The sequence below is a fragment of the Sciurus vulgaris genome, assembly GCF_902686455.1.
Source record: "Sciurus vulgaris genome assembly, chromosome: 5".
Taxonomy (NCBI): domain Eukaryota; kingdom Metazoa; phylum Chordata; class Mammalia; order Rodentia; family Sciuridae; genus Sciurus; species Sciurus vulgaris.
The window spans coordinates 38,664,469-38,690,025 of record NC_136465.1 but is presented as its reverse complement, the minus strand read 5'-3'; the positions used below and the strand labels follow the sequence as shown (position 1 = coordinate 38,690,025).

Sequence of the window (25,557 nt, the reverse complement as noted above, 5' to 3'; positions counted from 1 at the left end):
ACATCAGTGAGAAAGGTAGGCAGGCTTAAGAAGAGATGAAGTGGTGAGGAGTCTACCAAGCAGGAAACCACAGATCAGTGGACCCACAGATCCTGAGCTAGCTCAGACCTGCACAGTGTGAATCTGGATAGACAAGGAGGAGAGATAGGCTCCCAAACTCTGCATCACAGCGTTCCTACCCAGACTAAGCTCTGGGAATTACCACTGAAGATAGAATGTTAACTTGGGTAGGGAAACACAATACATAAGAAAATAGAAATCAATGACCACCAGCAAACAAAACATCCATATTTCCAAGTCCAGAGTGTTAACACACTATTTCAAACAGATTGCTAGAGACAAAAATAAATGGAACAGTGCTTTGGAAATATACCAAATAGAATATGACTGGTGACAGTATTTAAAGAGAAGAAAAGACTAGGGATTTTGCAGCATTTTAAATTGTTAATGATATTAATCATGGGAGGTTCCTTGAGAAGGTAAAATGTTACGAAAGGGTAGAATACGATCCATCTTACTGGGGGAGTAAAACTATTCCTACCTTGGAGTTGATGTTTAAAGTCAGAGGATTTTTTTTTTCATTTGGTTTAGATTTTATAAGTACTTTTCAATTATGAATAATTATGATTGAATGAAAGAAGCTTTCTCTAGCAGAAACAATAGGGATTTTTAAAATTATATCTTAAATTATGTAATATATTAAAACAATTAGATGAACAGAATTTGTGAATAAATGTTATATTTCAAAATCTTATTGAAATATACTATCTGATGGGGTTATAATTTCGATCATATATAACAATTCGTAGGGCTTTGTTTCAAAGTGGCTACAAAATTACCATTTAAAAACAGAAAGAGCACAATTGCCCCTATTTACCAATCTCCTTCACAGTCACCCTATGACTGGAAGGTAGAACCTGTTTTCACAATGGTTCCCAATTAATATCTTTCCAGTGATTTGCATATTATTAACCTGGATAGACACAAATAGGGCTTCACTTCCTGGATCTCACACGCAGCCTCCACTCATGTAACAAAAGTTTCTCGGGAAAGCCAAAAAATCAGGGCACTTGTATTACTGAGTGAAATATTTAGAAAGATAACAGAAGCTACCTTCCTCAAAAATGATGAGTTTGATGAAAAGAAATTAACAAGCTGTGTCGCGCTGCACATGATCAGCCATGCTTGCTGTCTAAGTCTGTCTGTTGGTTGTTGCTATGGCTACGAAAAGCCAGTGGAACCCAATGAGCTGTCTGCAGCAGTGCTGAGAGGACCAGCCATTTTACTTATGGAAAACAGGGTGGCATATTCTGCTGAGCTTTACTCTGGAAGGAGCATTTTTTAAAAATCTACCCAGAGAAAAGAGAAGCAATGGGTATGTTAGTATACAATTATTACAGCCATGCCTGCCTGCGAGCTGCCCTTTCAACAGGCTGTTGACCGCTGTTGCAATTAGCTGATTGGAGAAAGTGGAATGCAGAGTGATAATGCTGCATATCTGTTATCAGAAAGCAGGAAAGGGTTTTGTCTTGGGAAGGCAAGCCTTGCCTGCAATATTATCTCAGCAGCTCCCTAGCTGCTTATCCTGGGAACTAGCCATCCAAAAGGAGGGTGTAGCCCTCTGCTAACACCGGTCCTGTGCGTGGCTGTTGCATATGAGCGGCAGGTCGGAAAAAGCAGGTGTGTGCTCGGATGGGCACTGGACTGTAACGCAGGCGGACGCTCTCGGGTTTACCTGCTTCCTGTTAACAGATTGTTGGCTCACAGAGCATCTGCCTGCACGCTGAGGCTGAGGAGGAGAAGGGGGTTTCAGGCATCCCACTTGACTGACAGAGGTAAGCTTTTTTATTTCTTCCCTCTTTTGAAAGGACAGCATAAAAATAACTTGGAATGAAACTTAATCTGAAAGATTTACATTGATCGTATGATCTGAATTACCGAGGAAACACAAAAACATATACAGATACACATATTCACACTTTTACAATATGAGCCAGACATACAGAATTTAAGTTCTAGAAATTGTGTGATTAAAAACATTACCAATATGTCTTCGGGTCAGAAAATAAATATTTACTGTTTTTAACAAACTAATGGCTTTCCTTCTGGACAGTTTTCATAGCCAACGAGCTTTCTGTTCTAGTAACAATGGATTCTTTTATGACCTACACTTTGACATACTAAGAACCACATGGAAAACCAGCAGCATGTAAATTGTGAAGCATTTATTTTTAAGGCTCGTAGCTGATTTGTGAAACTCTTAACACACCTGTGTATACCTTTAAATTAAGGAATTCCATTCCCTATGTAGGTCATAATAGCCAGTGGATTTTGTACTTGCTTATTCTGGATCGAGTGACTTGGTGTACTGTTTGATTTTGTTCAGGGTAGTCGTAGAGCAAACAGTGTAGGTATTGGAAGCTGCTCACACCTCCTTTCTGAGTATCATGCATGCCAGGCTGGCCTGGAGCACAACACCCCCATTGTGCTCCCCCGGCTCAGAATCCAAGGAAAGAAAGGAAGTGGAGTCTCTGCATTGAGCTCAAGCACAGCTATAGTATGTGGCGGTAAAACTTCTTTTATTGCACAATTTTTCTCACAAGCTTATAGGTTTCAGAGGAGAGTGAAACCAAAAACACCACACATCTCATACAAATGTACACCAATAATTGTAGCGGATGTTCGCTGTCAGTTGCTCTGAGATAATAGCACAGACTTTGAATTGCACTAGGAATTGCCCCTTAGTGAGTGTTTCTTTGATTTATCGTCTCTTAGGAACAAAGCTGTTACTGTGGATTGAAATTGGTTAGTCAAATCAAAATCCCTGGTGAAGAAATGACCACATAATAATTAAATTCTGTCTCAGCAACATTTCAGCTTTACCTGAGTCAATTCTGTTGTTGGTCTACCAGAAGTGACAGATAGTTTATAATGCTCTTGAAAATATTTAATGAAAAATACATGTTTGAAAACTTTGAATGAAATCTTTTATCTACTAAAGGTGGAATTTATCATGAAATTTATAAATAGTAACTGAGATGACTTCAGATAAATAAATTTTTATTTGTTACCCTTTTCTCCCAAAACAGATGGCTTCAGGAGTTTTCTTACACTTTTCAATGTATTTTCATTGATACACATGAGCATAAATCACCTGTTGTACCAATAGAGCAATTGTTAAAATACCTTCAGCTAAGAGAGTTGAAAAACATAAGGAGAATTTTTTCGCAAGTTTTTGTCCTAAAGGTCACCAATAGTCAAGACACAAAGATGCAGACTAAGAGTCTCAATGTACAGGATAATGGCCAAGTGTTTAATAATGAGAATACATAAGAGTATTTCCATGTGAATGAGACACCATATGGGATGAGATGGTGAGGTGATGACATTGTCTTTCACTTATGTTTAACTGTAAGAGGAAAACTAAATGAACAGACCTAGCTCCGAGTCAAATTCTATGAATAAAAATTTCAGCCAAGTAAATGATTCTATCAAAGCAGAATGAATGGCAGAAAAAGTCTCTTTCCAACTGAATTCCCTTTGAACCTCCTAAGGAATGCTGAGAATTATCACAGAGAAAAGACCTGAGGCAAGAAAATGATTTTGTATTAGTTTTTCTTGGGGGAACTTTTAGAAGGACAAAGTGTGGAAATACCCAAGGCACACCTGAGGGCTGTGACTGTTTCCTTTGAAGTGGCTCAAGGTGGGACAAGAGCCGCACAGGAAGACAGACACACAAACTGTCTCCGTGCTCTTTTTTCCCTACATTACTAACCCTTGAAGGAGACAGCTATGAAAGATGAGTTTTTTATGCAGTTCTGCCTAGTTCATCTCCCCAGTTATTTATTCAACAACATTGGGAACTAAATTCAAAGACAAAATTCTCATCTTTCAAGACTTTGCACCTCAGTTTTTATTTGGGGCACTTATTTTCTGTCACTTTCCAACTCTCCTGATGGCAATATCAAATATTTTGTAATTTCCAGAATATACTCTAGCAAATGCTTCCAAATGTGACACCCTCTTACTGACATGTCCTTCAAATCTGGTCACACAACACCAGCTGTCTTTCATTCTTCCTTCAAAATCCAGCAAAGATGTCCCCCCAGACTATTCTTCACACCTTCAGCTTCTTAGGAATTTTATGCCCGCAGTTTTTTCTACCGCACGATATTGCATTAGTCTCTGCTCAGAAGCTTCCAGAGTTTTGCTGACCTCTAATTCTGGAGTACTTTGTTCAGTGTCTGGTTACCAGTGGCATTCAGACATTGTACCAGTAAGCTTGGACTTCACTATTTCTTTACTAGTTACTTTGTAAACTTGACCTCAGGACGTAAGTCCTAATTCTGCCTTTGAACAGAGAAACCCAAAACCTATAGGAAAACAACAATGAGGCTTTAACTTCCCTGATAGGAAAATGTGCCTTTGGGATCACACTGTCATAAAAACTAAAAATGTTCTATGATAGATCAGAATTTTTTCTGAGGAAAAATTTTGCAACACATATTTTTTTTAAACAAAACAACTGAAAAGTTTTAATTAAAAATTTATTTTCATCTACAGCTACTAGATTAATTTTCAAGGGAAAGTAAGGATAGTAAATATCCCTATTTTAAATTTGTTACAAACTCAAGACTATTTACAACTAATGTTGACTTGATAATGAGTAGCTGATTGTAGTACATTATACTTACAGAATTGTTTTTCATACTAAAGTCAGAAAAAAGCAAAGGTTGCAAACAAGAAAGAGACCAGAGAGCTGAAATAAAGTCAACAATAGCAGAATTTCTCTTAATTTTTCTTAATCCATCTGAAAGGTCACTGGTAATTGCTAGTTACCTTATCTTTCCCTACAACTTGAGTTCCCAGGTAAGAGAAAATCTTAGAGAGCAGGATTAGTATTTTTAATAAGCCTAATTTTAATAGCTATTTTATGGAAAAATTGAATTGCCACAATGCTGCCATCAGAGATAAAAATATATCAGGAATTTTATTAAGAAGTAATAAGCATGTAATCCCTTATTTCTCATATATCTGTGTTGAAAGTGAAAGTGGTAATTATTATTGTATGAATTTTTGAACAAAATGTAACACAGATTAGGAAGTTTAAAATATCCAGATGTTTGGAATTAGAAAGTGAAATATTTAGGAAATGACTTAAATTCATATTTCTAGACATTTTCACATTATTATGACAGCACTGAGTTTTCTAATAAAATAAGATAAATACCCGTTCTTAATTATTATGCTTTCCTCTAAAGATTTATTTTGGCTAACTTCCAATTGATTTTAATGTATGGCATGTTTAATCAAATAATAACTAAAGATAAAATTGAAAATTGAAATTCATATTAATGACTAACCTCATTTAAACTATTATTTTGAATTACATAGTAATTCAATTTTAGGAAATATGATTCCATAATAAATCTGTACAATTTTCACAATTTTATATTTTTAAGGAAGTTATAATATTTTGAAGGTCTAAATTATGTATGACTGTTTTTGATAGTGTAATGCAATGATTTGCACTTGTAATGAAATGATTTGCACTTGCATTTTATAATGAAGAGTTGCAATAAACGATCATACTAGATAATTTTCTAAAAGGTCCTCAAATAAATTAACTATATATATATATAGGCCTATTAAATTCTAAACAGTCACTCTCAAGAATTATACTGAGGTTTTCAAAATATCTTTGCATCATTTCTGAAAAAGTTAAGACATATGCATGTATCTATAAGAAAATGTTTGCGTAACTATTGAGTTATAAATATTGGCAAACAACTCTCATGTTAATGTAAGCTCAACTAAAATGGTATTAGTTGAATGAATGACAGGGAACCAGCTATGACAGGTGTTTATTTGACATGTTTATATCTACATGCAATTATATCACACTTTAGTCCTCAAAACAAGTGTACTAATTTACTAACTTGGCATTTTGGCCACAACATTTGTGATTTTCTCTTCCCTATACAGGTCAGGGATACAAAGTTCCAGAATTAATTCTGTACCTTAGAAAATCATTATTTGATCAAAATTTCAGAAAGCTTTCACTTTTCCTGAATCTAATTTAAAGAAAATATTCTCATCTCAAAAAATACCTTAGTAATATTCTCGTTAAATTTCCTAATTTTTTATACCCTCTTTCAATTTAGAAAAATTTAATAAACATTCTTACTTGAACATTTCAGCGATTTTTTTTTTCTTTTTTCTTTTTGACCATTTATGCTGTTGTCTCCATTTTCAATTTTGGGTGTTTTTATCCAACCTAGACATTTAGTTCTTCTATCTTTTCTTTAAGACTTTTTTTGATAACTGGCAAGCATACTTTCCCATAAAGAATCATATCATCTGCTTTGAGTAGGATATGATTCTACACACCACTACATAAGTTCAAAAAGTAGCACTCGGTTGCTAAAAAGTGAGCTGACATTTTTTTATAGATTATCAAGATTACTTCATACCAATCAACATGGATTGATGCCTTTTCCTAGTAAATCTTTACTGTAATGAATGGCTGAATTTGAGGACAGAAATAACATAAACCTCTCAGGTTTCAAATCTTCTGATGTTCTGCTCTCAGTTTGGCATTCTTTAGAGACAACTAAAACTCTAAGGATCAGCCCTAGTTAATCCAACACACTACAGCAAAAATGGGCTTCCAACTAAGAACAGTGACATTGTAAAATTCCAAGCATGGAATGTCAGAATACTATCAGGAAATGACCTGAAGAATGATAAGCTTTCTAAAGGCACAGAAAAAAAAATGCAACATTTTGGTCACATTGGAGGAAATTAGTAAAAATCTCCATTCTGTCCTCTAAAAATAAATCCTTGTACCTTCTTCCTGCTGAGGACAGTTAGTTTCTCAGGGACATTTAGTCTCCTGAAAAGGTAGGTGACCACTGTAGAGGCAGCAGCCCCACTGATTGAAATGTGCCAATGAGTGTGCGAGGACTCACTTCCACCTGCGGATCCCTCATCTGGTCACTTTCACGCAACACCTTAATACTTTGCACCACTTGCCTACACTTTACACTATTAAAAAAATTTTTAGGAACTTCACACTTGGATGCTTCAAAGTAAGCTACCTTTTTGTAAATTTTCAAGATGCCTTCACACCTAATCATTTCAGTTCTCTGTGCTAAAGTAAACAAAGGAGAGATTAGATAACAATAATTTTAGCTATTCTTGTGCTAATTGTGTCATCTGGTGAAGTTTCAGCACTATCTGAAATCAGTCCACTTAATCTGTGGGATATGTTATTGCCTACAATAAATATTATGGGTTTTATTCTATGGGGATAAAAGACTTTTAAAAGAACTGGCCTCTCAATATCTAGATATGGAAACAGCATAGCATTACTAGTGGTTAAGATAAAAATTTTATAATCACTTAGTTACATTGCTATAATGTGAATGGTCTTGTATTATTTGATGTGCCTAGTGAACCGGCTTAAACCAGTTTAGGTAGAGGGAGGTCAGGAGAGTGGTTATTGGCAAGAAGGAAAAAAGGTAGGGGTTGCTTGGTCAGAACAAAAGTTGCAGGGAAACTCAACTTTCTTTAGAATGGCAGCTGGGACATTGGAGGCATTCAGCAAACAGGTCAACCTATTAAATATTCAGTCAGCATTTGCTGAATGAAGGAATGGCTCATGGTAATCAGATCTTCCCTCTGTGTTGTGCAAATGTTTACAAGTAACTAAAAAGTGCTGTTTGCATCTAGAGATAAAAGGACAATTCAGGAACTTATCTAATTTTTTGGAAATCAGAAAACAGAAAAGGAACAAATATGAAAATTTTAGAAAATGCTATTTTTAAAGCAAAATGTGGGTCTTCCTGAGAGGCACTGTATTTCAATAATTACATAACATAGGAATATAACCAGAAGCTTAGAGAAAACTCAAAGGTAACTCCTTATGTCATGAATAATTGAGACAAGAAAAACTGATTTCTATTCTTAACTTTCTTGAAACCTCTGGTGGCAGTCACATTCTTCATGAACTATCATCTACACTAAATACCTAAAAGTTTCCTTTTTTAAATAAGAATATGAAAGAAAAGTGTGAACGGTCACAAAATTTAACAGAAAAAGGTGTCAGTCTGGGAAAATCTTTTCAAGTTAAAAAATGATAATGGGAATAGGAAAGAGTAGAATAATTAGACATACCTTTCCTACACTTACATGTGAACATACAACCAGTGTAACTCCATATCACCTACAATCACAAGAATGGGATCCCGACTGGAATGGGTCGCACTCTACATGTGTATAGTATGTCAAAATACACACTATGATCATGTATTTCTAAACACAACAAATAAAAAAAGAATAAGAGCTAGAAGATGTCACATGATCAGTCAAAATATCTGCTTCTGAATAAACTCAAGAAAATATAAGCCTGAATAACTAACATTTCAATAAGTTACAGAAAAAATTATTAAAATTTTCAATTTGTTAATCTAAAATACATTGATAATAATAAATTAGATAATAAAATTGATCATAATAATAAATTAGAGTTAATTCAGTGCTAGCCACTATCCTAAAAGTTTTGTATATGTTAAGTTTTAGTGAAGAATTTGGGAAATCAAAAACAATCTGAGTTTCATACCAAATATAAAAAATAGGGACTTTCAAGGACATTTTAATTGGAATTTCTCAATTATTTCCTGTGATCTTATATTATTTCCTAAAGAATAGTTTAACAAATGCCACACTTAGCTGTTCTTTCTTAAATACACTTATACCACTTTCCACACTGTATTATTTTTATAGCATTTTAATTAAGTTTTTCTATGTGTTTAATCTTTGCACATTAAATTCTATGTGAGAGCAATAGTGTTTTATTTGTTTTACCCCCGTTATCTTGCTGAGTGTCTGGCTACAAGTAAATGATGGTGCCTAGACCAAGTAGGTTACTATATCAAACGAAGTTCAAATTGACATGAAAGAATAGAGATCTAATCAAAGTTATATGCAGTCTGTGATTCCATGTAACTTTCATCATGAGAAAATTGATTTGGTCAGAAATTCATAAATGGGTTTCTTTTGTTATGGAATTTTTGTTTGCTTTGGGTTAGTATGATTTTTTTGTGTGTGTGTAAAACACTAAGCTAAATCTAAGTAATCCTTTTAAGTCTTAAACCTTCAACAGAGGAAATCATGGCACAACCAAAAATAACTTGGCTCATTTAAATCTCTGTAGACTTTTTCCCCAGACTTTAATCTCCTGAACAACTTTACAGCATGTTAGTTATATCTGACAATCAAGAAAACAATAAAAATGTTGGAAAGCATAGTTATCTCCTTGATCAAAAATAATAATTCACTTCTTGAAAATAAACCTGTTTTGGGAAAAGGGTTTTTGTAGGTCGATAATCCAGATGACTGATGATACATTTTTAATTCTTTGACTTTGCTTTTACTTAGAAACAACTTGTTATATGATATGTGGTCTGAAATCTGATTATATCACCGACTTCCTTTCTATAATAGATTAATTTTATAAGACTAACATAATGACTTTTCCTTACATTCAAAATAAAATTTTTCTTCCGAAGTGTTTTACTACATTTTAAATTAATTTTTAGACATTGTCAGGAGAGAGGAATGATCATCACCTTCATCTAATAAAAATAAAGTATAATTAAAACCATAAGTTATCTACTTTAGTTTGAAAATCACCTTTCTTCTGACCCAAAATCTCAGATGTCCTTTCAGTGCCTCATAAGAGAGTTATCTGTCAAAATAATTTGATTTTACTTACATATTATTATATTATGTAATATTACATCATAATCATCTTGAACCTTAAACTTTTGCTTTCTTTGGAATGAATTGGGAAAACATGCCCTCAAAATTGGTTCACCTTTTTTGGCTCTAATATTTAATTTTGCAATCACTGAGAGCTGAAAGATTATGATCATAAACTTATGTTTCCTGGGGAATGTTCCATTCATGAATTGCTTTGTTCCCGGATACCTCATCATTTTATTATGTTCTGCTTCTAACCCAACCTATGAGAAGAGGGTATGTGTGACCGTGGTACAGACAAGGAAGAGAGAACAGAAGCTTAACTACTAGAACCCATATGACTGCAACCTTTCAAGTTTTTTTTTTTTTTTTTAATTAAAGGACCACTTAACCAAATAAGGTTTTGAGTTCAGTAGGAACTAGGAAGTGAGCTGATTTGAAATGCAAATGTTTCAATTTCCAACCAAAAGTAAATTATTTTTAAGAAATCCACTCACGCTCTAAGTCATCTCCAAAAGTGACAGTGTATTTTCTCTGACCAACAAAGCAGAATGGCTCTGTGTTAACGGACATTGGTCAGATTATTCATTGATCAGCGAATTCTCTAGGGAAACAAAATCAGAATTTCATCTGGCAAGTGTAATGCCAGGTGACAAATGATTTTGAGTCTACCATCAAGTTCTATTTGTTCCACAAATATCAGTCCCAAGAGTTCATAAGGTTCAAGTCCATCAGAATGTCTGGGAAGGTCCTTTCTGGCAGATGGGCCAGGTCTCCAACTCTCCTGCTCTGGACTCCAGAATATCATGTTTCAGTTGTTGGTATGTTACTATAAGTTAGCTGGTCATGTCCTTTTAAATTTTAACTGGTATTGTAAAGAAGAAGAGAAAGTGCCGAGTAAAGGAGATCCTAAGTCTGGGTACACCTTAAAAAGACACAGATTCAATCAAGTACAGACGTGGAAGTTGTAATTACATATTTTTAAAATGATATCTTTTTAACACCAATCATTTATTGCACCCCCACCAAGGACCTCCTACTTTCAGAGTAGAAGATGAGAAAATAAGCCAGGATGCCATTCAAAGGGCATGCAGCTTAGTTGAAGAAATAAGACAGGAACGCTAATTACTATCATTGAAGATGGAAGATGAGAAAGTGCTGTAAGGCAGGTACAGTCAGTGCATGTATTTACTCCTTTGAGAAACACATGCGCAGAAGTGACTTATGCAATGTAGAAACTTGTCTATAGAGATGAATTTCTAGAAGATGACTATAAATTGCTCAGAGATGGTAGGTTTCTTAGAAAATCAGGGAAGACAACTGAGGGTTGTGGTGATGAGATAGATCACACACCTCACAATTGGTGTGCCAATTAATCGATTTACACGAACTCACTGAGGGCATGCTACTGAAACATTTGTTGTGTGAAACAGTCTTTGATGCCACAAAGCTTGTTTTTCCAAGTGATTGCTAAAATCCCAACTCCCTAATGCCTAATTTAAATGTAATTTAAATATACCACTGAGGGGAATGTGAACAGGTGTGGCCATTATGGAAAACAATATGGAGTGTCCTCAAAAAAATTAAAAATGAAACTTCCATATGATCCAACAATCCTACTACTGGGTAGGGTTATTATTATTATTCAAGGTTATAGAAACAACTGAAGTGCTCATGAATGGATGAATGGATTTTTTTAAAATGTGTGACAAAGACATAGATATCTATCTCAGAATCCTATTCAGCCTTAGAATAGACAAAAAGTAGTCATTTGCAAAAAGATGGATAAACATGGAGGTCATTACACTAAGTGAAATAAGTCAAATAGAGAAAGACCAACCCTGTGTGATCGCTATATATGAACTCTAAAAATGTGAAGTTCAAACAGAAAGTGGAATGAGGGTTGGTAGGGTTTGGGGAACATGGAAAATGGGAAGATGTAAGTCAAAGTGCACAAACTTTGTTAGGAGATTAATCAGTTTTGAGAATCTAATGTACAGCATGAGGAATAAAATTGATAATAATGTATTATATACTTGCAACTCCTAAAAGTAGATCCTAAATGTTCTCACAGTATACGCAATTGATGACTCTATGAGGTGAAATATGTGTTAACATGATTGTGGCAGTAATTTTGCAATATATATATATATATATATATCAAAGCATCACATTGCATATCTTAAATGTATATGATTTCATTTGCCAATTATACCCCAATACAGAAGTTATGGAGAAAGGAGCACATTTCTAAGGAACAGGAAATTTCTAAGCAACAGGAAATAAGGATGGAGAAGGACCCAACTGAGAGAGTAGAAATAAGAGAGGAAAGGGGAGAGATGAAGAAATGTGTCTGTTATGACAAAGAGCAAAGCTTGTCGGTGACCATGGAGAACAGGAGAGAAGAAGGAGGCAAGAATTAGTAGGAGTGAGACCCTAAGGAGGGCAGCAGAGATAAGACCTAAGGAAAAGTAGCTAAGGATTAAAGTGATAAGTTATCTCAAAGAGTTATATGAGGATTAAATGGATTATGTGTTCTGACTATGTAGGGCAGTGTCTGGCACACATATGAAACTCAAGAAACTTTAGCTGAGTATGGTGGCACATGCTTGTCTTTAGTCCCAGCTAATTGGAGGCTGAGGTAGGAGGACTGCTTGACCTCAAGAGTTTGAGACTACCCTAGACAATATAGCAAAACCCCATATCAATAGAGGAGAGGAAAGGAAGGAAAGTGAGGGAGGGACACAGGAGGGGAGGGGAGGGAAGGGAAATGGAGGGTAGAAGACCAACATGTTAGCTAATATTATTGTCATTCTTATTATAGAAGTGAATTCATTTGGAAGGCAAGCCCAGTGTCCCTCTGATTTTCCTGGCTACATAAGTTCAGGGGAGACTACTCAGAGTTGCTGCTCTTGGGAACTGTTCGTAGTCTCAAGGACAGGAGAGAAGTAGCATTGCAATCACCCAAGACAGAGGTGAGCAAGCACTCAGAGGGCAAGCAGGGAGTAGCAGGTGGCTGTCCCTGTCTGGACCACTGTCAAGGCAAAGGCAGAGGGTTTTGATGGAGAGAACCCCATATGCAGGTGAGTGGGGAAGTAAAGAACCCTGGTGTTGACTGGGGGTCTGGATTGTAGGAACAGTAATGAGAACGAGGCCTATTGTGTTACAGAATAGGAAGCATTTTTGCAATCGCTCAAATTTGGAATTCATTCCCAGTCCTCTAATTGCTAACTCAGTGTACAGGATGGATTCCTGGGCTTCTCTAGAACTCTATTAGTCCTAAGAAAAACTGTTTTAATATCTCAGGCAAGAGATGAACTTAGAATGAACTAAAGTGGTGGTCAGGGAGAAGAGGGAGGGATGTATTCGGTCCAGATCTGCTCTCAATAAGTCACTCTTCTGGGTGTGTGGAATGTATCTCAGACACTGACTGCTAAGTAGGCCTAGAGATAGGTGGTTCTATTTCAGTATTGTATAGCATTAATAGAAATATATGAATGCACAGAAGTAAGGAGAATCTAGGGGCAATTTACTGTTGTTCTTGTAATGAGCTGCTGAGATGGTGTCACTGTGGATGTGTTTGAGGTGGAGCCTAGTGAGTAAGTAAGCATCATCCGTGAATATACTTAACACACCTTGACAGAGGACCAATATGTAGCTAAAGCATACAAGCCCAGAGGGTCATGTTCTGAAGGTCGAAAGCTATGTGCATAGCTAGAATGCAGGGTGTCCAATATGGAGAGAGAGAAACTAAAAGTGACTAAATAGACCAGAGTCGAATTGTGGTGTAAGTTTGTAATGCTAGGTTAAATGTGCAGGCACTAAAAGAGTTCAAGCTGAAAAATGGGACACTAAGAAAGTCATTATTATTTTTGATGAAATAATAACTTTCTTTTGTTCACTTTGATTGGTTTTATTTGTTCTTTTTAGTTATACATGACAGTAGAATGTATTTTGATATATCATACATACATGGAGTATAACTTCCCATTCTTGTGGTTGTACGTGATGTGGAGTTACACTGGTCGTGTATTCCCATATGAACACAGGAAAGTTATGCCCCATGCATTCCACTGTTTTTCCTACTCCTATCCCTCTCCCTTCCCTTCATTCCCCTTTTTCTAATCCAATGAACTTCTATCCCCGCCCCCACTCAGTGTTAGCATCCATATCAGAGAGAACATTAGGCCTTTGGTTTTTTGGCATTGGCTTATTTCACTTAGCACAATAATCTCCAGTGCCATCCATTTACTGGCAAATGCCATAATTTCATTTTTTTTATGACTGAGTAATAATATTCCATTGTGTATATGTACTACATTTTCTTTATCCATTTATCTGTTGAAGGGCACCTAGGTTGGTTTCATGGCTTTGTTATTGTGATTTGAGCTGTTATGAATATTGATATGGTTTAGTCACTATAGCATGCTGATTTGAAGTCCTTTGGATATATACCAAGGATTGAGATAACTGGGTCAAATGGTGGTTCCATTCCTAGTGTTTTGAGGAATCTACATACTGCTTTCCAGAGTGGTTGCACCAATTTGCAGTCCCACTAGCAGAGTATGAGTGAACTTTCCCCCCACATCCTCACCAACATTTATTGTTACCTGTATTCTTGAAGAAAGCTATTACTTACATTACATTACATTACAATTAGAATGGCGATTATCAAGAACACAAGCAACAATAGGTGTTGGAGAGGATGTGGGGAAAAAGATACACTCATACATTGCTGGTAGGACTGCGAATTAGTGCAGCCACTCTGGAAAGCAGTGTGGAGATTCCTTAGAAAACTTGGAATGGACCTACCATTTGACCCAGCTATCTCACTCCTCGGCCTATACTCAAAGGACTTAAAATCAGCACACTACAGAGATACAGCCACATCAATGTTCATAGCTGCTCAATTCACAATAGCCAGACTATGGAACCAACCTAGATGTCCTTCAACTGATGAATGGATAAAGAAACTGTGGTATATATATATATATATATATACAATGAAATATTACTTAGCTATAAAGAATAATAAAATTATGGAATTTGCAGGCAAATGATTGAAATTGGAGAATATCATGTTAAGTGAGATAAGCCAATCTCAAAAATCCAAAAGAGGAATGATCTCACTGATAAGGGATGATGACTCTTAATGGGGGGGTGGGAGTGGGACAAGAATGGAGGAAGGAGGGACTGTATAGAGGGAAAAGAGAGGTGGGAGGGGTGGAGGGGAAGGAAAAAAATAATGGAATGAATCAAACATCATTACTCTATGTAAATTTATGAATATGCAAATGGTATGCTGTTACTCCATGTACCAACAGAAACAACATGTATCCCATTTGTTTACAATAAAAATAAATTTAAAAAAAATACAAAAAAAAAAAAAAAAGAAGAAGAAGAAAAGAAAGCTATTACTAAACAGCCACTCTAATTAAAGAGGACCACTGAGGTGGGGCGAGACTGAGTTAAAGGACTTCTTGGAGGATAATTCAATCATTCAGGGAGAACCAGGGAAATCCTCATCCAGGACAGGACAATAGGTCTGGAGAGAAAGTAGTAGTAGGAGAAGTGATGAAAAGATAGACTCAATAGTACCTACGGGACTTAATAGTACCTAGGGGAGAAAAGAATAGCTTGATTTCCAGGTTTCTACCTTGGGAAAATTGGATATGTAAAAAGATGTATTTGGGGAAGAAGATAATGAAATAGACCTGAGACTTTTGAGATGGAGATAGAAGGAGTGTAACAAGGTGGAATCATGGTTTTAATACATGATCTGGACCAATAGAAATATGATTTGAGCAGCTGATGAAAGCCACATATATGATTTTAAATTTTCTAGTAATCACATTAAGTAAAAAAAAATGAATGACATCAATTCTTATGACCTGTCTACTCCTTAATTCAAAATATTGTTATTTCAATAAGAAATCAGTATAAAAATCATAATGGCTTCTTTTACATTATTTTTTTTTTCATGTTTAGTGTGTATTTTGCATGATTGGCACATCTCAATTCAAGCCTGACACCTTTCAAGTGCTCAATAGCCACATGTGACTGGTGATCACTATTGGACAGTATTGTCTTCAAAGCCGGGGCAGATGTTTATTTGAGAGTGGCTAGAATAAAATTCTTTACTGAAAATACAGATCATGTAGAGGGAATAAAGACAGCTTGTGCCCATGGCAAAAGAGAAGGGAAAAAATGCCCAGACTTCCCCTGGCTCTATCTTCCATCTTTTAAGGGTATGGAGTGTGAGGCTGGAGTCTCAGAAATGTATGGAGACTTTGTTCATTGGCATTGAAGTTCTACATAACCAGAATCTGCTGTATCCCTTTCACGGCCAAGTGAAAGATGAAAATGCCCTTTGTTCAAAAATTATTATTAATCATTTTGGGATGATGACAGCAGAATATTAAACTAAATACCTGGCCCTTCAAAGCACAACGTCAGCTGCAAATGTTCAGACTACATGCTCTCAAAGCCAATCTTGCATACATCACTTGCACTTTTATGCTTTGTATCTGGACACTCGTGCCTTTGGTAAATCAAACACAGTTCATTTAATTAGATGAATAGTGATTTTGAGCTGCTGTGGGTATTGCTGCTGGCAGCCAGTCTTCCCAACTTAAGAAAAAAGCAACTTCTCCCCAAGCTGGTGCATTCAGGGTTTGCAAGTTCTGCTATATCATTCTGGAGGTTAAACCTCGGTCAGGCCACAAAACCATCATCCAACCTCTGTACCAGGTGAAGGAGGACCACGGAGCTCCTAACCTGGTAGGGAACCTGGTAACTCCTCATTACCATCCTATTTCTAGAAAACTGTCTTTTCTCGCACCTTGTCGTGATAAGAGAGAATCGCAGCCTGCACTGTCTACACAGCCTGGATTCTCGGAGATAAGTAGAATAGTTACAGGGTCTGGGAGGGCTGTGCCTTTGCAGTTCTTGTCCCAGGCCAGTGCTTGAAGACCTGTTATTTGGACTTTTGTGTGTATGACGTACTGTGAATGGAACACTTTACAAATTTGCATTTACCTTAAAAATGCTGATCCAATGATGAGTTTCAGACTTTCCTTGTAGTATATATGAAAATAGGGATCTGCCCCATTGACTAGCCCCAATCTCCAATGGCCCCAAATTTTCATGAATATTAGTGTGTCCTCTACCCACCTGTTTTCTTTCTTCCCCTCCTCCATCTGCCTCTCCACTCTCCTTCCCTGCCCTCTCTTGCCAGTCTAATGTCATTTCTTTATATGGCTATTTTAAAAATCTAGACCATTGTTGGAAGTTCTATTCATTGTACTGGAAATTGTGTATTCTATCCTTGATGGCTTGGTTTTAAAGGTCAGTCAATAACAATATTTTTTCTGCAAAAAAGAAAGTATAAATTTAGTGCTTTTTAACATATTTATATCCCATAACTGATTTTTCCTTTGCATGTACCTTGTCAATGACAAGTTTTTTTGCCCAATTCTGTATTTTCCAAGAAAGAAGAGGATGGGCTGAGCTAGAGACTAGGGAACTGTAAATTAAAGTTCAGCCATGACATTGTCCTGTGCAGGCATGTGACTTAGTAACTTCCAAGTGACAGGTTTCTGTAAGGGCAAAAGATCCCTTTCCTTATGCACTGGGAGTTTCCTGGCTAAGGCCCCTATAACAAGAGGCAGAATAACAAGAAAAAAAAAATGCATGTGGATTTATTTCATATAAGTTTGACATGCCATGGAACTTCAGAAGGAAACGAAGACCCAAACAAACCAGGAAAGGTATATTTTTATTCTAAGTTTGATGAAGAAATTGATTTTTGTGGAGGGTGTGACTGATAAAGAGGATATGAGCTATGGTAACAAACTGCAGGAACTTAACAAAGCCTGTTCACTCAGAGTCTTCTCTGTATTGCATGGTCTTTATCCATAAGGATAGTCCTTTCCTCCATGTATAGGATGGGTGCCTCTCACATGAGAGTCTATGACCTACTTCAGAGAAAGGTTAGAAGATTCTTTTATCCTCAGGGGAGAAGAGCAGGAGGTCAGACCTCTTTGCTTGTGCTGTTTTCTCAAATACCACCATGCCATATTTTTGGGTAGTGTCCTAAACCCTATTATTTGGTATTTGGAAAATGAAGATGTTATACCTAGATAAAAGGTCCATTAGTGATCTTATATGGAATAATTCATGCAAAGTACACACTTTAAGTAACACACTGTGGTTCCTGGTACATAATGATGTTTGTTTGTGTTTGTTTTGGTACCAGGAATTGAACCCAAGGCATCCCCAGCCTTTTTTTATTTTTTTATTTTGAGACAGGGTCTCACTAAATTGCTTAGAGCCTCACTAAGTTGTTAAAGCTGGTTTCAGACCTGCAATTCTCCTGCCTCCACCTCCTGAGCCACTGGGATACAGGTGTGCACCACCATGCCCAACCATAACTGGTTCTTGAGAAGCAATAATTAATATCATCAATAAAAAATCTCCCAGGATGAAAGTGCAATGGGGATTTCCCAGTGGTCTCTACATAGTAAAGGTTGACAGGACCCACAACAACAACAACTACTACACAAAATAAGTAAAAATAGACTTTCATAATAGAAAAATAATTAAATTTTAAAAAAAGATTCTTACTGTTAAAATTCACCAGACTTTCAATGCTCACCTCATTTTTAAATTGTGATAGTCTAACTTAAAACTCAAGGAAATGTCCATAAGACTATGTCAACACGTTTTTGAATCTCTTGGTCCCAAATGGATTATGTTGCACTAAGGTCAACCAATCTTTCAGTGCAAAAAAGGTATCAAATACATATGGATTAGATTATGTTCAAAATCTTAATGTTCTTCAATGCTAAAAAAGGATAGAAAGCAGATTGCTATTTCTATAGATTCTAATTCTAAAGAATTGCCATCAACTATGGGAAGAGAGACTGCAACCCCACAATCCTAAAGAACTTGCCTAAGAATGCTTTATATGATCATTTTCCAATAGATTTATCTGCTTAATTATGTTTTTCTTGGGCTGATCTAAAATTAGTCCCCATGACACATGGAATGGGAGCTTTGTGATCTACAAGGTTAGTAGGAATGTAAAATAACAGTAAGTATTCTTACAAACAATAATAATGGCTACTATTCATTCAATGCATACTGTGTCAGGCAGCATGCCAAATTCTTTAAATACCTCTCATTGACTATTCACAAAAACACTCTGATGAGGGTATTATTCTCATTTTACAGAAGAGGAAACAGACTCAGAGAAGTTAAACAACTTGCACAAGGTCACACATGTGGAGAAAGTAGGATTCCAATGGATCTGCCAGATTCTAAAAGGCCTGTGTTCTCAACATTTTTCTAAACTGCCTGTTTGTGGGAACTACAGGTCAGCCGAAAGAAAATGTTATAATCTCATTTTATCATTCTCTCTACAATTTTGCTTGTGGGCTTTATGGAAACATTCATTTATAAAGGAACCCCAAATTCCTTTATTAAGACAAGAAATAGCACAATGATAAAAAGAGGAAGGGGGAGGAAATCTAGGATATCAATGATTAATTTTTTAAATGAGATTGTGAATGGTTTTTACTTTCTTTCTTTTGCTTGCCCATATTTTCTAACTGTCCTTAAAGTTATGGAAATTTTAAACTAAGGAGATACATTTAAATGGGAACCAAAGGAAGTTTATGGAGATCCAATCGTGTTCAGACATCTATTTATGATGTCACAAGGCTAGGCAATTGAAAAAAATTTAAGCCCTCTGAATATAATTTTTTTTTTTTTTTATCAACTTCCTTTTATTCTTAAAACGGCATGCACTTTAATTGGGGAGATTCTTTAGAAAATGTACCCTGGGAACACCGATCACCAATTGCATGTTCTGGGCTAAATATCAGTGGGCCTGTTTACTGGCAGTGGTGGTTTTACCTCCAGATTAAGAATAATTAGCTCTACTTTGGAACCAAATACGGTTCAACTGGAGTTCAAAAAGAATCAAGAACCTTGTGGCTATGTACACGTTGAACAATTTCTCTTTGTTGTCTATAACACTGGGATCTAAAGAAGAAAATGGTCAATCCAAGAATGTGTTTGGGAACAAAAAACACATTATTTTTTTCACATTTGTAAGGGAGTATCTAATATAATAAAACATGTATGAGCACTAAGTTTTATTATGAATTCTATTTTGCAGATAAGTCCTGACATGCTAGGTTAAAGGCAAGGCCCAGGGTTCAATCCTTAGCATCCCAAAATGTTGTTATTATTTATTATTAAATGAAATAGCAAAATGCAATTCAAAAAGTCCTCTACAAGGCATTCAGTCTTCATGACATATTACATGGCCAGCCTTACCTTGGCTGGCTTTGCTCATTCTTTACCCCTCATGAACCTTCCAAATGTGGAAGGTAAGCTTTTTCTATGAGTTACTCACCATATTGGATGGACAAACAGAAGCTCCTTTGCCCTCGTGGAACTTATACATTGCCAAGGTCTATTTAGATTTTGAACCTGAGACTCAGTCACCCAATTAATGACATATGAGTGTGTTAAACAAAACACACAATCATACAAAATGTGAACAAGTGTTTTCCTAAACACTGACTAGATTAGTAAAATGTATTTCCCTTGTTTTGTTGTTATGCAGATAATGAATTTATGCATACCACTAGAAGATAAGAAAATGTAACTTGTGGCAAAATCCCGATCATTTTAATTCAAATAGATGTAACTTTTTAGTTGCACTGAAAATTAGAATGTTTTCTGGAATTAGTAAATAGACAAACGTTTAAAGTTGCTTATGAAAAATGCATTATTTCATTGTCATAGTCTACAAAACATATCGATATCTTTTATTATTCCTCTCACATATTCAGGATTTTCAACTCGGTGTTCAAATTTTTCAGAGGGTAGACACGATGGAATATTTATAACTAGGTGCCAAAATCAGTCCTTTTTCCCATTGACATGATGTGGATGAAGAAATCAGTTTCAATAGCACAGAGTTAATGCCAAGGCACAAACATGACTCATTTTAGGAAAACATGAACAGGGAATCTTGAGTTGTGACCTAAATTAATAAAGTCATTGTTAAGTGATGAACGTATTTTAGAGTTGTCCTCTGAGATATGAGAGATGCTTTCCATCATGCCAAGGGTCTGCTGTGTAAATAGGAATGTTAACATTCTTAACATGAAAAATGCTATATCACTGACTAAACAAATAAATGAAATAAAGATATGAGTCCATAGATTTGACTCTTCTCATGTAGAAACAGTTCCAATTTGAGAGTTACCTAGTGCCTGAGATATCTTGTAATAATTCCTGACATTTGTAGTCCTGATCCATTTGGGGAAAGCTATTAGAACACATCCAACAGATAGTACAGCAAAGATACATGTATTTTACTCGTAGAGCTACAGTGGTTATAGTGTAAATGAGAACAGGGAAGGTTTTAGTAATAATGTGTCTTTGTGTGAGAGCTTGGGCAGGAATCAGTATGTGTTAATAGGTTGTTTTACTTACCCCATTATTTTTGTGTTTCATATCTTCACCAAAGAGCTGGTTTCTCTTAGGACAAAGTTAGCATAACCACTAAAGCAGCGAATGCAGATAAGTGTTATCAGAAATAAAACTCCCAATCTCCTGCCACCTTGAAAGCTGTGAAATTAGAGATGTTTCCAGCTTGGAAATTAGTAAGACCATTCATAAAACTTTTAAGTAGAGTAGAGTAGCTATACTGTTTTCCAACAATACAGAAATGGTAAGTGCAGGCATTTCACACTTTGACTTGGAAGCAATGCAAATTTTGTGTATTTAGTGGGTAGGGAGAAACTTCAGTTTCAAAACTAATTCCTAAATGCACTAAGAAATACAGAACATGGTCAAGAAGCAAAATCAGAAGCAAAATTACATAATAGTTCTTCACCTTGTATATTTTAATGAATTAAATTCTTAAGAGAGGAGTTTAATAAAATATTTCAGTAAATATCAATGTGTTATAATTTCTCTCATGAATGAATTTGTTAAAATAAATTTTTTACTGAAGGCACAAAACCAATTTATCCTTTCACAAGTAAAAATAGAAGAGAATGTGGACTCAAATTACAACAGTTTAAATTTAATTTCTATAATTTCTTATATATAATTATATAATATATAAATCATCATCATAAATATAATTTATAAATTATTTGACAAATTGTACTTTGATAAATAGTGAAATTATTATGACCATTTTTAATAACTCCTGCATGGAATCTGAAGGCTCTGAGTATCTTGGTAGCTAATTCAAATCTGGATAAAATGAGATGGAATGAAAGAGAATGAGTTCTCTACAGGGCTAGTTAGAAGTACAAGGAAAGCATCTCATTTCCTCTGAATAATAAACGTATCTGTTAGTCATCTGAAAGCAGCACACAAGTAGCTTCAAAAATAGACCTTAAGCTAATTTTGGGGGGTTAAAAAAAGAGCAGTATTATGTTAACTGAAAGAATAAAAACAATGCAAAAAGATGACCTAACCCAGTCTTGATCAACAAGTCAAACCCACCAAAGAATAATTGGAGCCCCTAACCTGAGCAAGCTCAGCAACCTGGAACTCTGACTTCGTTAGCTCATGTTCTTAGGTTTGTAGGTCGAGGTGTTTGTTGCAACTTGAAATTTGCAGTACCTTTGTGGTTACCCAAAATAGAATGTGGTGTGTTAGTCCAATCTGGAGTCTCAAAGGTGTGTTCAAATATGTGCAAGTCTTTTAAAAAGAGGCCAAGTGGATAGATTTTAATCAGTAACAAACACAGAGTTCACATTACAAAATGGTAGAGGCACTGCAATTTACAGCTCAGAATTGGCACAGGTGATGGGCATTATTTGTTAGGACCTTTGCAATTCCTTCTTCTCTTACTCAATGTTGTATATGGAAGTTTAAGGGCAACCTGAATTTATTCTTCTTAATCTGTCTTTGCAAGTAGGATTCATTATAGGGTATAACAAAATTTACTAAGTAAGTGTACCCTCTTAGAATGCTATAAAATGAATTCAGCTACAAGTTTCTCTTTATTTCAGAAGAGATTGACTAATCAAAACTTGCGTTAGTAAAAATAATTTATCTGAGAATTGTCTCTCATTTCCTGAGTCATTTTTCTAATTATTGTACATGGTATTATTTTACTTTCATAATTGATTGATGCTGAGATCATTTTATGTCACTTGAATGCCCAGTTTTGCGCTGTGATGCTTCAGATTTTGTCTTTTTCATCAAAAGATAGTCTATTCATTTCTTTTCTAGCTAAAACCATTCTTGCTAAAGTTATTGCAAATCTCATTTCCTCTGCTGTTTGTGTCTATTTTCTTTTCTGTATGAAAATTTCTTTTTTGTTGCTCCATGGAAGCTATCACCTGATACTTCAATGAACCTACTATTGTGAACTGTGCCAAGTTCATCAAGGATTTGAACAGCAAGTCTTTCTCAAGCTAGTCCCAAGCAAAACAAAGCAGCACTTGGCTCTGGAGCAAATCTGGTGTTCCTGGTACAGATTGACAGGACCCCCATGGGAATTCTTATCTCATCTCAGATGGGAACTATGCAATTGATGGCTTTTATGATGTTTCATCCCCATGAGAACAATATTTCTCAGACCCTGGTCCTATTAATGACTTTGTATAAAATGCCTCAATTTTCAATATGTGAAAGGGTGACAGGTAGGTCTTATGAGGCTTTTAGGCATGATTCAAGGTTAAATGAAAAGTAAGAAATCTGGGAAACTAAATTGGTCCTGAAGGTCTCTGATTGTGCCATATTCAAAAAATTTGCTGCAGGCAGGGACCTGAGGTAGGAACAATACATGAAGCCTGCCCATCCAGGATCTGTATCACTGGATTCAGATATAAGATTTACAAGTCCCCAAGTTGGAAACACTGCCCTGTGGTAGGAAAGACACAAGACTGGAGGAAGGGGATAGTGAATTTTGTATAAAAACTCTTGTGAACATAAAAGAGAATCAGAGCTCACAAAAATCACAAATTTAAAGTCATTTCCATCTTTCTACAAAGTAAGAAAATTGAGATGATTTACATTCCATTTAAAGATGCTCTTTATAATCTCCTCAGGGAGTGCAATGATTAATGGGACAACCTTTCTCTGTCCTTTAAGCTTGTCTCTCCTCTAAATACATTCTGTGAGGAAAATATTATCCTTTATTTATTTTACACTTAAATCTGTTCTCCAGTTCATCAGTTCAGTTTGCCAATATCCGTCTCTCTTAGCTATTTGCACATAACTCAAGCCTTCTTTCATTATTCAGTGTTATTGATGCTTTAGATTTTCTTTCAGGGTATCCTTTTCTTTGATTATATATTCACTCAGTACATTCTAGCAATAAAAAATTGTATGAGGAGCTGATTGAATTTAAGGTTTTAAAGGGAGTCCTGTCATCAAGGAGCTTATAGTCTAGTAGGAAAAAAAGAACAGAAAAACAGAAACAATGTACCAAAGCCCTCTCTTTTGGAACAGGCACTAGACAAAGGAACTGATTTATACATGAAGTCTCATTTAATTCTCTTAAGTAGATAGATGATGTTGTCTGCCTTTTATTAATAAGGAAATCAAGGCTCAAAGAGATTAACTCTGCTGAAGTGACGTGATTCGCTAGGGAAGCTAAAGCTAGAGGTCATCTCGGCTTGATTCCAAGGCTTTAGTTCCTCTTTCTCACAGTGTGACCATTAGTGTAATAGATGGATATGTAAACTTCAGGTGTCATTCATTTTAATTGCAGTCAATCAGCGTAAGTTAGTGTATGCCTGTCTGTAACAAGATGGAAAGGATTATAAATCACCTTCTCCCACCTACTAAGGGGGAATGCTTTTCTTCCTTCCACCTTTCCTTCCTTCCTTCCTTCCTTCCTTCCTTCCTTCCTTCCTTCCTTCCTTCCTTTCTCTCTCTCTCTCTCTCTCTCTCTCTCTCTCTCTCTCTCTCTCTCTCTCTCTCTCTCTCTTTCGTGTGTGTTTTTGGTACAGGAGATTGAACCCAAGGGTACTTTAGCACTGAGCCACATCCCCAGCCCTTTTTATTTATTTATTTATTTATTTTGAGACAGGGTCTCACTAAATTGCTTAGGGTCTCACTAAAGGCTGACCTCAAATTCGAAATTCTCCTGCCTCAGCTTCCCAGTTGCTGGGATTGCAAGCGCGTGTCACCACACCTGGCATGGCAGACTATTTTACAGACTTGTTCAGGGCCTTAGAAAATCAATTCTTCTGTTTCTTCCAAGTTATTCCTTTTAGTACCAATACCTTTCTTATTCAATCTTCTACTCACAAATGAGATGTTGATAATACCATTGCTCTAGAGAAACTGTTCTGTCAATCATAGGACAGAATTCTTAGGAGAAACAGGCATTTCTTAATCTAGTTGTTTACGTTTCCATGAACTCTTATTTTAAATTAAAATGGCAACACAAAAACTGAGACATGAAATTCTGAATATGGGCTCTCTGAAATAAATTATAAGAAAATTAAATTTATTATGTAGATATATCCAATTCATTTCAGCAAAATAAAAGTACATATAACTTTGAAGCTTACTTATATCATTTTGGCAAAGAGATTTCTTTCAAATTTTTAAAAATTAGCATCTAATGATTACTGTATGCCAGGTCTGCTTTTCCATACATTATATTCTTCAGTCCTCTTTAAAATGCTCTATAGTAATTCATGATATTCACATTTTCAGTTAAGGGAACTGAGGTTCAGAAACTGTGCCCAAATCCAAGAGCTAATATGGATCAGAACCAGAAATTTTAACTGA

At 35.8% G+C, this 25,557-nt stretch overlaps 1 protein-coding gene across 10 annotated transcripts in view; it reads left to right on the top strand.

The window, feature by feature from the left end:
* The first annotated feature begins 1,277 nt into the window (after positions 1-1,277).
* SORBS2 (sorbin and SH3 domain containing 2) overlaps positions 1,278-25,557 on the top strand; it is a 203,373-nt gene continuing 179,093 nt past the window's right edge. For 9 of the 10 annotated variants that reach the window (XM_079141875.1, XM_079141881.1, XM_079141876.1 and 6 more), the window contains exon 1: positions 1,279-1,835. The gene's annotated coding sequence lies outside the window, so the exon portion shown is untranslated. Of the gene's footprint in view, positions 1,836-25,557 lie in introns of all 10 variants that reach the window. The other variant, XM_079141879.1, reaches the window with a different exon arrangement.